We start from the raw sequence: 11,965 nt of genomic DNA, 5'->3' as shown, positions 1-11,965 counted from the left end.
ATATATGTGTTGGATATGTTAATACAAGATTCTTTATTTAATTAAAAACGATTCTGTTTATTATTAACTTAGATGTTTTAAGGATAAAAATGTATATCTCAATGAATTAGTGAGTACAATAGTTGTTAAAGTTCTTTACTTTTTTACATTTTGACTGAAACCGGAAATTGAAGTAAAATACTAAGACATAAATAAATTTAAAAAATCCAACTACTCACAAACTGCAGATGGATACTTTGGCCATGGATGATTTGTACATAGGTCTACTTATGGACAGGAATAGAGATATTCTGAGAAGACCTCTATAACTATACTCAATTGATAAAAAAACATCTCGCATCACTAAAAAAAACAAAGATCGATTTTGTGGATCATGTCAATACTTTCTCCTGAAGTGTTTAGTGGAGAGGAAGAAAAAATAATTTTATAAAAATGTGCTGTAACAATAGGTTTGATAAAAATATCACTTCTCTTTCAAAGCTAATGTGGGTGAGTTATGACTATCGTTTAAGTTTCTAGTTCACATCATATTCAGTTTCGGCTTAAGATATCCGTTGATTGAGGATGGGTTTCCATGGTGAGGCCAAAATATTTCAAGAATTTTATTGTGTAGAAACAAAATTATGATGTAGTGTGAACCAGAAAACTTAACCAATAATTAAAATTATACCAATTATAAAATAAATAATTACTCTGATCTGTTCAGAAAAATTGTGTTTTTTATAAAAACAAAGTTTGTTTTAAAAAAAGACACTCATGATTTTAATTAAATTTTTATCACTTACAGTCAATTATTTGTTTACGAAAACCGCACAAACTATCTACTTCTGCATTTTATCTTTTATGTTTAAACAAGTGAATTCTGATATTGTATAAAAGGGAAATTATCGATTTTATTAACGATTAATTGCGACACTGACACACCCACGTGGGTATTTAAGAGAAACATGAATGTATGATAATTAAAATTAATAAATTTTGCAAATGAAGTGTGGCCTTATCCTTGTCATCGAAGAGTTTGGTGCAAATGCCCTCAGATATGGCAAAGAAAACCTGGTGCAAAATACCTTACTTCAATGATCCTTAAAATCTAACATCCAAGTGTTTGACTCAACGTTTCAATAAATCTTAGTTTTCTGTACAAAATAAAAAGTACAGATCATTATTATTACAACACGGATTAGTACAATATATGCATGGTACTTATTACATTAAATACTGTAGAATCTTTCAAAATGTTGAAACAAATACATAATCAAATTGACATAGCAACTGCTATAATACCTATGTTAGCGTGTTTGAGATGTATACGGCCTATGCTAATAGGCAAAGGTGCAGGTGTGACTATTCTCAGAACTAAGATAAGATAATCATTTATCAACTGCTTTCCTATATTAGTCATATCTTCTTAGCCAGTGTAAGGTGCACAATGGTCTGACTCAGGTAAACAATAATAATATAATTTCACATAAAATATTTATTGTCACTCTTTAATATGATTATACTTAAGAATTACACACAGGTATCGACGAGACTCTTAATAATAATTGCAAATAATGAAGTTACTTCCACTTTTGTTTTTAACTTAGTATAACCTAAACTTGTAATTGTACATTAACGGGTTTTCTCATAATAACAAAAATATAATCATTAACGGTAATTAATATTAATTATTAAGTTGAAAATATTTTAAAAATTAAATAAAAAACAGACTTGGATGTTTGTCTTACTATATTATTGAATATTGCATCATCATCTACAAATGCTTCTTTCCTCATTTCCTCTAATTTTTAGATGAGAAGGCCAGCCGTAGTTTTGCATCTTCAACTAGTTAGAATATAGAAGTAATGAAGATAGCATTCAATCAAATAATGAAGCCAGTATGTTGCAAGCTATTAAGGCAGGAATGCAGTTAAGGGTTGAGTGAGCACATGTGCTCTGAGCCCTAGGGTCCTGGCATATTCAAGACATTTTTTTAAGTATCTTGTTTAAAAAAAACATTTTAGCTTATTGAAGCATATTAAGGTTTAGTTATAGACGTAGATTTAAACACCTTGGGCAACTATCACCGTTTACTGTCTACTACTACCACTACCAGATATTGACTGTGAAATTGCTGAACTTTTAATTAAAAATCTAACATATTTAATCCAAATGAAAGTGTTAAATATGAAACAATATAATCCAAGAAAACTTAATACCCTGTTTGGAGTGCTAAACCTTCAAAATTGAGCGTTTTTTGTGTGTGTTAAAAGTCAAAAATGTTATGTGAAATTCTAGATTCCCATAACAAAACCTTTTTTCACATCAGAAATTCATTAAATTAGGTTCAGAAATAAACTGTTTAATATGTTAAGGGGTTCTGTTAAGAAGGTCATAGACAAGAATTTAAAACTCGTTCCCAGTATTTTTATAGACAAGGGTTACAGACAGTGAAAAAGTTTTGTTTAGACAGTAAGTGATACAATATTATTTTTAAAATGTGTATACTAGATGTTAAAAAACCTCTCCACATCTCTTATCTACCTTATATTTTGAATGGATTAAATATTTTTGACTAGTTTGTAAATACAAATAGTTAAATAATAAAATTGTGTTTAATAAAAATAAGAACGACGGTGTGCATACACAGAATCAAAACTGGGAGGGAGGAAGTGGGTAATATTTCAGGATGGAAAAGGTGAATAAAACCATAGTATGATGTATAATTGTAATACCATTGTAGCGTGGTAAACAACTCTGATTATTCACTATCATCCTAACTAATTTTATTTTATATCATCACATTTATATCTATATAATTTTTTTTGTTTCTTGGAGACAAATCTCACCTGCTCCTTGCGAAGTACTCATACATGAAGTGAATGGCCATATTAAAGTAGCAAACGATTAATATTAAATTTATAACTTGAAATCTAGATAAAATTTAAAATGAGAATCAGATTTTTTAATAAACCTAGTTTCAGTTACTTGAAAAATCTATTTTAGTAAAATTGAGAATTAGAATAGAAATGAAAATAGCAACCCATTTTTAAAAACATTTGCCTACCTCTAATGTTTGTAAAATCCTCGAATCTTAGCAGCTTTAGTTGATGATGATAATAATTAAAATTGACGTGGGGTCATTCCATGTCAATTCAACCAGGTCATTTCACCAAACACCTCAGATTTTTATGAAACTTGGTACATTTGTTCTATATATAGAGATTAATAACACCACCAAATTTTAAATTTTATCTCACATACTTTTTTAGTTATGGCACTTTAAAGTTTGGTCGTTTCTCAGTTTCCGAGCATTGGATAGTGCCCAGTAAAACGTGTATTAGGGATAGAAAAAAAAATTCTCATTCACTTATTTGGCACCCAATCTTGGTGAAATTTTTAAGGTAGGTTTATATAAGTATAAGGAAGTTAAAAAAAAATATATAACATAACCCTAAGCTAAGCATAAAATATTATATAAAAATATTTTTTGAACTTTTTACAATTTAAAAAACGGGAACATGGCTCAGCGTAAAATTAAATATCTCAAAAAGGGAATGAGATAATCAAGAATTTTTTCCCCCCTAAATTATCTATATGAAATGGGCTTTAATTTAATAAAATAAAAGTTTTGTGTATTTTCTTCCTTCTATTTATTGATACCATTGAAAGTGACATTATATTACTTACGAGCAATGTGAAGTTCGCCTGGTTTCAATAAATGGGTATAGCTTGTTAAACAAGGATAAATTTACATTTTTATGTTTGGAAATCATAATTCACCCTTTCACTGTACTTATTTTAAGGCTTTGAAAGTTAATGAACCATTTAGCTTTTCAATTAATTTTTATGCACTCTGGTGAGAATTGATATGTTCTTCCAGTCGAGGTGTGTGGAGGCTCAACCACTGCAAGGGATGTGTGGAATCGGCACATCACATATATCATCTCGTTTTGGCCAGTAAAAATGAGGGGGATGGTCCTGCTGGATGAAGAAAAATTTTACTGTAGCGTCTCCATCTTCCTTGGCAACATTTGTTATTATCCCAAAGAACCAAAGATTGTCGTATTTACAAGCAATGTAGCGTGAGGGGTACAAATCTTCTTCTCTTACATTTAAGGCCAACCCTCTCCTTAAATTGTACGTTAGGCTAGGATGTTCATCAGTACTAATTCGCCTTGCATCTAATGTTCCTGAAGAGTCCAAGGGTCTACAAGTTGTTGTGAAAACTTCTGGTACCTGGAAGAGTATTAAGGTTTTCAAAACGTGTTTCAAGCTGTCGGGCGAACATCATCTGCTGATTCTTTTGAAAATGAAATGGAAATTTATTTTGGATATGTTTGATTTACAAAACTCGTAAAAGGTAGCTGCTGTTAGTATTTGATCTTGAAGAGGCCTTTGAAGACTTGCTTTTCTCGCCAACCTTTTAACAGTTTCCCCCCAATACCGTCACATTCAGTTTTGCCGTGGCTTGTAGCAAAGAAAGACCATTGGCCTTTAATTTTGAAGTCTTTTTCATGAAGTGAAAGGTTCATGAAGTTGTATTTGTTCTTGTACTGTCCGGCGCAACCGTCACTGTAATTAGTGAACATCCGTGACATTGGGATAATTTTCCTTGACATACTCTAACAGGGTTTCTTGTATTTTATAAACCATACAAACATCATGATTTAAGTCATCGGAGATTACACAATGTGATGAGACTATTTTTTCCTCGTCAACACACATGTTAATAATTACTGGATGAACAGTACAGGAGTCTGAGGTCCAATGATAACCCTGCACCTCATCTTGAAATCACAAATGAGAAATTCTCACTAAAGTCCATTGATATAATGGCTTCGTTTGGCGCACAGTTATCCTTTAAGCTTTTAAAATAGCTGGACTGGCTTTTTGCAATATAAGAATGAGGGATCAGTTTTTCTATTTTTGTTGCCAACTCGTCAACAAATTCATCAATAGTTGAAGTTTGTGTTATCATCTGTGTCCTGTCTGTAGCTACCCACTGTTTGAATTCTATTCTATCATCTTCTTCATAGTTTTCAAACTTTGCTTGTAAGAATGTTGTCAGATTGTCTTTTGAGGGACATGTTTCACATCGCCTTAACATGCAGTTTTGAGTTGGATTTTCACATAAAAGAAGATTTTGTAGATCTTTGTGACTCTCTTCCAGTTGTGCTGCATGTATTAAGAGCAACACATTTTTATGAATAGTACACACACAAACAGAGTGTGTTCCACTAGCACCAGCCAGAACACACCATTTGGGACGAAGAGTACAAAACTTGGAGAACCCTATTTTTATGTCAGGATGTTCCCTTTTGAAGTTTGCAAATATTTCATTGAGGTTACTTAAAATTAATCTTTTCTTCTCATATTTTTTCTTTCCCAGGCTTACTACATCTTTCATACCTGGCAAAACTCTTGATTGCTCGTCGCTTTGATAAAAATTTGTGACCAACTCCACAACTTCAGGACTGAGTTTCTTTCCTCTTCTTGGTTCAAGGTTCAGCCAAAAGTCCTTTTTTCTTTGTACAATTTTTGTGCCTGTCTAGCAGAATAATCAGACACTTCAAAGGCATCTTTGATTTTTTGTTCTCGACCAATTCAGTGATGCTGGAATCGTTAATAGTTGTATTTTCTTTTTTGATGAAAGTTTATTTACTTCACTTTTTATATTCTCAACAAGCAGGTCCATTTCATCTGCTTTTTGTTCAGCTGTTTTTTGCAATTTAGGTATTTTTTGGTGGCAACTGAAACATCTAAAAACTGTTTCAATTTTCTTTTTTACATTTTTGATGCAGTTTTTCTAATTTATTTTGTGCATAACCAATTTTGGAGTTTTCATTCAACGCATGTAATTTAAGAGGTGAACAACCAATATCCGTTAAAGAGGAATTTAGAGAATCAATAGCCTCTTCTTTTTGTAACTGAGTTTCAGTTTCAGTCGGCAGTGTAAAAAGATCATCATCATGTGATTCTTCTTCACAGTCATTTGGAGTAGAGAATATAATTTTTAGAGCAATTGGTGCACAACTTTTCCCTGGTTTTACCTTTAAACCTTTTGTGATACAGGCTGACTTTGCTGATACTTACAACTCTTAAGCCATTTTTTAATGGGTTTCTTATGTTTTTTAAAAGGATCACAACAGACTTTTTGGAGGAATTCGTACTTGGTCAAAAATAAACTCTTATGATGCAAAACAAATGTTAATTATTTCCTTATCATCTAATTCACTTCTTATTTTAATCAAGTTGAGATTTTCTTCAGACAAATCACTAACATTTTCTAGCCCTTTTTTTGTAACATAAGTTAATTTGTGGCATTCTGTCAGTTTTAATAGCCCTATACTACACTTATTGTCCATTTCTAATTGATTTAAAAGCAGGTTAAATTTCTCTTCTTTACAAATGCATCATAAAACAACGAAAATTTCAAAAAATTAAGTTCAAAAATTTGATCTATACAAGTATATGGAATATCATTAATCTTTGTATTAATATTAGGTTTTTTAAAGATTGGCACCTTAGTTAAAACTCAATTCAACACTCAGACACACACACTAACACAATATCATAAATCCAAAGAAAGGTAAACACCACTTTATAACCACCACAGCTTATAACACTGTTACCTCTTGGGACACTAGTAATCAGACTGGCTCCATAACTGTCAGATACACTGCCTAGAAAAGCAGCCTGTCATGACATGAAAACCTCGTGTTGCAACTTGCCAGATTAGGAGGTAGAATATCTGCCTGTTTATTTCTGTAGTCTAATCTATTTAAACATGAATGTTGACATTGAACTTAGGTACAGTACTGTGTTAAACTAAGCTTCTATATAAATATTATAATAATTATAATGTTTATATAGAACATTATAATTATTAAAATGTTAAATTAAAAATTATTAAAAATTGTATTTAATTTTCATTAACAATCTGTAGCCATTGAGACTGGGTACAACCTCGCTTTGATTGTAATTAATATATTGTAACTTGCAATGGCCTTAGTTAATAGACAGGAAGAAAATACACAAAACTTTTATTTTATTAAATTAAAGCCCACTTCATATAGATAATTTAGGGGGGAAAAAAAATTCTTGATTATCTCATTCCCTTTTTGAGATATTTAATTTTACGCTGAGCCATGTTCCCGTTTTTTTAAATTGTAAAAAGTTCAAAAAAATATTTTTTTTTATAATATTTTATGCTTAGCTTAGGGTTATGTTATATATTTTTTTAACTTCCTTATACTTATATAAACCTACCTTGAAAAATTTCACCAAGATTGGGTGCCAAATACATAAGTGAATGAGAATTTTTTTTTTCTATCCTAATACACGTTTTACTGGGCACTATCCAAGGCTCGGGAAAATTGAGAAGACGACCCAAACTTTAAAGTGCCATAACTAAAAAAAGTATGTGAGATAAAAATTTAAAATTTGGTGGTGTTATTAATCTCTATATATAGAAACAAATGTACCAAGTTTCATAAAAATCTGAGGTGTTTGGTGAAAAAAATTATTTTTTTTTCTGGTTTGAATTGATGTGGAATGACCCCGTGATAATACAAGAAGGTAATCTCTTTGATTATTATGAAGTACTGCTAAGCTAAATGGATGCTCAAGGTTGCTCCATCGATGTAACATGATGTCGAAACGATTTAAAAGTTTGTTTTGAGCTTCTATGTCACCGACTTTTTTTATCTCTTCAAACAAACATGATTCCAGATTCCAGGGGTCTAGTCTGAGACAGATACCAGATGCTGTAATAAAAGGTAGGTGAACATTCAAATAGAACCAACCCTTCCTACCATAACTATATTAATACAGAATATTTAGAGCATTTAATGCATAATAATCACCGCAAGGACGCCAGCTTGAATCCCTTTTAGGTGCTGAATATAAAGGAGACGACCACTCACTTTTGGAAGGATGAGTTGTTTCAGTTTGCAACATATCATTAAACTCTTTGCGAGCAACATTGTATTTTTCAGGATTCAAACGAAAATAAATTTCTTGTCACTAGTTGTCCAGGAGTTGTACAAATATGATAAAATGATTTGTGATTGTGTGGTAAACCAGATGATCGAGTAATATCAAGAAACTCAGGCACATCAAATAAAATACATTTCCATAAGAAGTTATGTCAGAGTCCCAAATTAAGATTCAAGGTTAAAAAAACCGTTCACGAAGAAGACGACGAGGAAAATAACAAAATCAGAACTAATATCAACAAGAAAGTTGTTTTAACGCTTTATCAACTACAATAAGATGCCGTCCTTACAGACTGTTTTTGACCATTTCCCGAAAAACTGCAAGGCACTTTTTAGCGTTTTGAATGATACCACCATACTTGATCCGGAGATTCAGCGTTTCGTGTAGGGGCTGGACTCTCAGTTACGCTTTGAGCTACGAGATAAAAAAACGTGAGAGCAAGAATTCGAGAGCTCGCCAATTTGCTTTTGTAAATTAACAATTGCGTCCAAAATAACCAATATTTCGGTACTTTTGTCACGTCGCACGGTATTTACAGAGAATCGATGATGTGCTCAGAACGACTTCTAAGATCTTGTCAGCGACCTTGCCAAGTTTCTCGAGTGCCAATTCCAACTGCGTTGCGAGGATAACACGAATGTTGGACGGGTGCTGTTGAGGTCAGAGCTGCCGTAAGAGGTTATCCTGCACAACGGTCGCACCAGCAAGAGAACAGAGACGACTGCAAAGCCTGGGCAAACCACAGGCTCGTTTGTCTGACCAAAAAGGCAGCAGCAACACGATATACTACGCGATGGTGATCACTGGCGTTGACACCGGAAACCTCCAACAGCTGTTGCTGTCTGCATTTTCACCTCGATTCTGTTGCTGCTGCTTTGGTTGTTCTGCTTGCAGACGCAATTCTTCGATCTGCCGTTGGAGTTTGTTCTCTTGGCGAAGGACGCTGATCAGCTCACCATTACCCAGCATATTGCAAGGAGGTTAACCTTGATCAACTAGGTAGAAATACACTTCTCAGATACACAAATTATATCAGTGCGCATCACGTAGGGATCACCTATATAGGAAAAGGTTGTATTGATTCCTATTAAATAATAAAACTTGTATATACAGGTTAACAAGGTGTGTGTTTATTGTGTACAAACTGATAAGACTGTTCAAAATATTACAAAGTACACAAACCAGTGGAAGTATTGCCACATGTATAGCAATGTTGTTTTGAATTGTGCATCTTACCCAAGATTGTTCCAGTTTAATAAGTATCTAAATGTTCTCAAGTTTGATTCATAAAGCAGTTATTTCATTCATATAACAATTTAAAAAATGTTCGTTGGAACCTTCATGCTGAACCAACTCAGTGAGTAAACTTTGACTTTGAAAGTAAAAAATCTGACGGTTGTTTTATTAAGCGAAAATTGATGATAGCTGACTAAACAATTTAAAGTTTCACATTAGATCCTTTGGGGAAATTTTGAGTTTGACTCTTAAAAGGTTGCTGAAATATACAAAACTAAAAAACTTCTTAAATAAAGCGGAAAATAATAAACATACTTTATAAGCAATTGTTTTAAAATGTCAGTTTAAAATTGTTTTAATACAACATGTTGTATTTCAGCAGATGTGAAATGATGCAACAGAACTTCTATAATTGGCAGGAGCAGAAGAATGGCATCAAGTTTTATGTTAAGTTATTTAAACTTACTAGCAGCTATCCTGCTGTCAGTCACTGGAGGTTTGGCTGAAACTGTGCGATGTCCACGGTACTGTGTTTGCTATCTCAACACCACCAACTACATGAGGAGTGTGTCCTGTGTGGCCAGGAGGCTAGACAACATAGATTTGTCTGTTCCAAGACGGGTACAAAGCTTGGATTTGTCAAACAACTCCATCTCTGTTCTCGAAGATAGAGGGTTTCAAGTAAGTTTATCATTAGTAATTTGTTACTTTTAAAAATATATCTATTATTTTGTGTTACAAAACAATATTAAAATTGTTGAAAATTAACTCAAACGTGTGCTTTGATAATGTTTTATAGCCACACTATACTACTGTAGCTATAGTAAATGTTAGCTTTTTGACTTCCAAGTGGCACAGTGTCTAGTATAGAGGATTGTAATGTACAATATCACTGTAACCTCTGGAAGCGAACATGTTAATGTTATCAGAACGAAAAACAATAAGGTTACTTGTATGGGTATTAGCATTATCTTAAAGTTCTTCTTGAGAATAAGCTTTGATGAAGTTAGAAAGAAATAGTGTAATCAACTAAACTGTATAAATCACAATATGTAGTTCTATAATAATTGATTTTGTTGAACCAACCCGTGTTAATAAATTAATCACAGCTCTGATTGTTGAATAAATAATATCTTTAGCTAGAATCAAGAATTTGATATAACGTATTCATTTCATGATTTCAAAAAGGAAGCTTGCAAAAGATGTGAATTGAATGAGAATTAAGAGCCCCAATTTGTTTGTCAGTCTTTTGCATTTTATATCCAGGTGAGTCATGACTGGGTTATCTCAAGTCAATCACAATCACATAATATATTTCTATAACAGACACTCTACTACTACTAAGGCAATTGACCTATTTTATACCTTGGCATTCTTATTCACCTAATGTAGCTCAAAACAGGGTTTGCTTAACAAAACATTATTGATACAAAACGTTTTAAACGATTCATTTTGACAATAATAAATATATGTATAATTTATTAACATACTACCTATTTGAATAGAATCTTTAAACAATTTGCGAGTTATTTATTGATGAGTAAAGTTTAAAGCAGTAAAAGTTCGTAACTTGTGCTATTTTCTTAGTTGTCTAGAAATGCATTTAATAGAAGCACAGATTAATAACCTATTTCTACATCTTTATTCACAGTTCTCAGCTCCCTTGGCAGTTTTTATATCATCAACAAGGACCAAACCGCTGAATACCAAAATTCGTGAAAAAATTACTGCAGCATTGAGAATAGGCAGAAAACTTACTTTATCAACAGCGATTAATACTCCTATAAGTCTGATCTTTGAAGTAATGTGAGACAGTAGATAATCTTAAATAAAAGTGCACTGGAAATTTACAGCTAAAGCATATAAATCCTACCATGAATACACCATATGTTGTTCTCAAAATGTTTGGTTAAAATATTTTTATTTAACTTTCAATGTATTAATGTATTTCAAAATTTCAGAACCTTGGACTGATTGAAATTGTAAGACTGGTCATGCGACACAACTCACTTCGCACAATTGGACTGCACAGTTTTACAGGATTGACGTACTTGCACTCAGTTGACTTAGCGGCAAATAACTTATACCAGATCCTTCCATGGACTTTTCATGAAAACAGTAATTTGAAGTTTGTCAGTCTTTCTGGTAACCCGTTGGGTCATGTTGTGTCTTCTGGACCATTCCTTGACGTTCCATCCTTGGAGGTAAGTAGAGCGAACTTGTGCACAACGGTAGTTTATACTATAAAAATAAAGCAACTAAATGTCATACAATTAGGGTTTACTATTTTAAGATTAGGTAAGTTTAAAAAATACATGTTTGTTTGGAAACAGTTTATTTTCATTAAAAAAAACTATACAGTTTTGGTATAGTTATGGTTTAGAACTTGTAGAAATGTAGAACTTGTTTATTTGAAAAAGAATCATAGAAACTTTTTGATACAAAATATGTTTGTAAAACTTACACTGTGTTCTTGTAAATTAGAAAATATATTTGTAGTTAGAAAGTTTTGACACCCATACCTGGAGTTACAGAGTTTTGACCTGTTTATGATTGGGAGTTAGTGAGTTTTGATCCTTAATTACGACTAAGCAAGGACGTAGCCAGCAAGGGGGTCCAAGCCCCCAAAATTTTCAATTTCTTTTTCAGTAAACGATTATTAATATTTAAATAATTCAGTATGACTGATATGTACTGCTGTAAGATCATTCTCAACAAAGAAACGGGTCAAGAACTTTTTAAGGAA

At 32.3% G+C, this 11,965-nt stretch overlaps 1 long non-coding RNA gene across 4 annotated transcripts; it reads left to right on the top strand.

Moving 5' to 3' along the window:
* The first annotated feature begins 1,298 nt into the window (after positions 1-1,298).
* LOC124362687 lies at positions 1,299-11,456 on the top strand. Of its 4 annotated transcripts, none has more exons than XR_006922489.1 (4): positions 1,341-1,443; positions 7,717-7,763; positions 9,602-9,900; positions 11,181-11,455. It is a non-coding gene; the product is annotated as an uncharacterized LOC124362687 (long non-coding RNA). The 4 variants fall into 4 exon arrangements; XR_006922491.1 differs by having other exon boundaries at positions 1,404-1,443; positions 9,599-9,900; positions 11,181-11,456; XR_006922488.1 differs by lacking the exon at positions 7,717-7,763 and having other exon boundaries at positions 1,299-1,443.
* Positions 11,457-11,965: the final 509 nt, after the last annotated feature.

Source organism: Homalodisca vitripennis, chromosome 5 (genome assembly GCF_021130785.1).
Source record: "Homalodisca vitripennis isolate AUS2020 chromosome 5, UT_GWSS_2.1, whole genome shotgun sequence".
In the NCBI taxonomy this organism is placed as follows: Eukaryota; Metazoa; Arthropoda; class Insecta; order Hemiptera; family Cicadellidae; genus Homalodisca; species Homalodisca vitripennis.
Note: the sequence above shows the minus strand (reverse complement) of the source record. Positions and strands in the feature narration are given on the sequence as shown.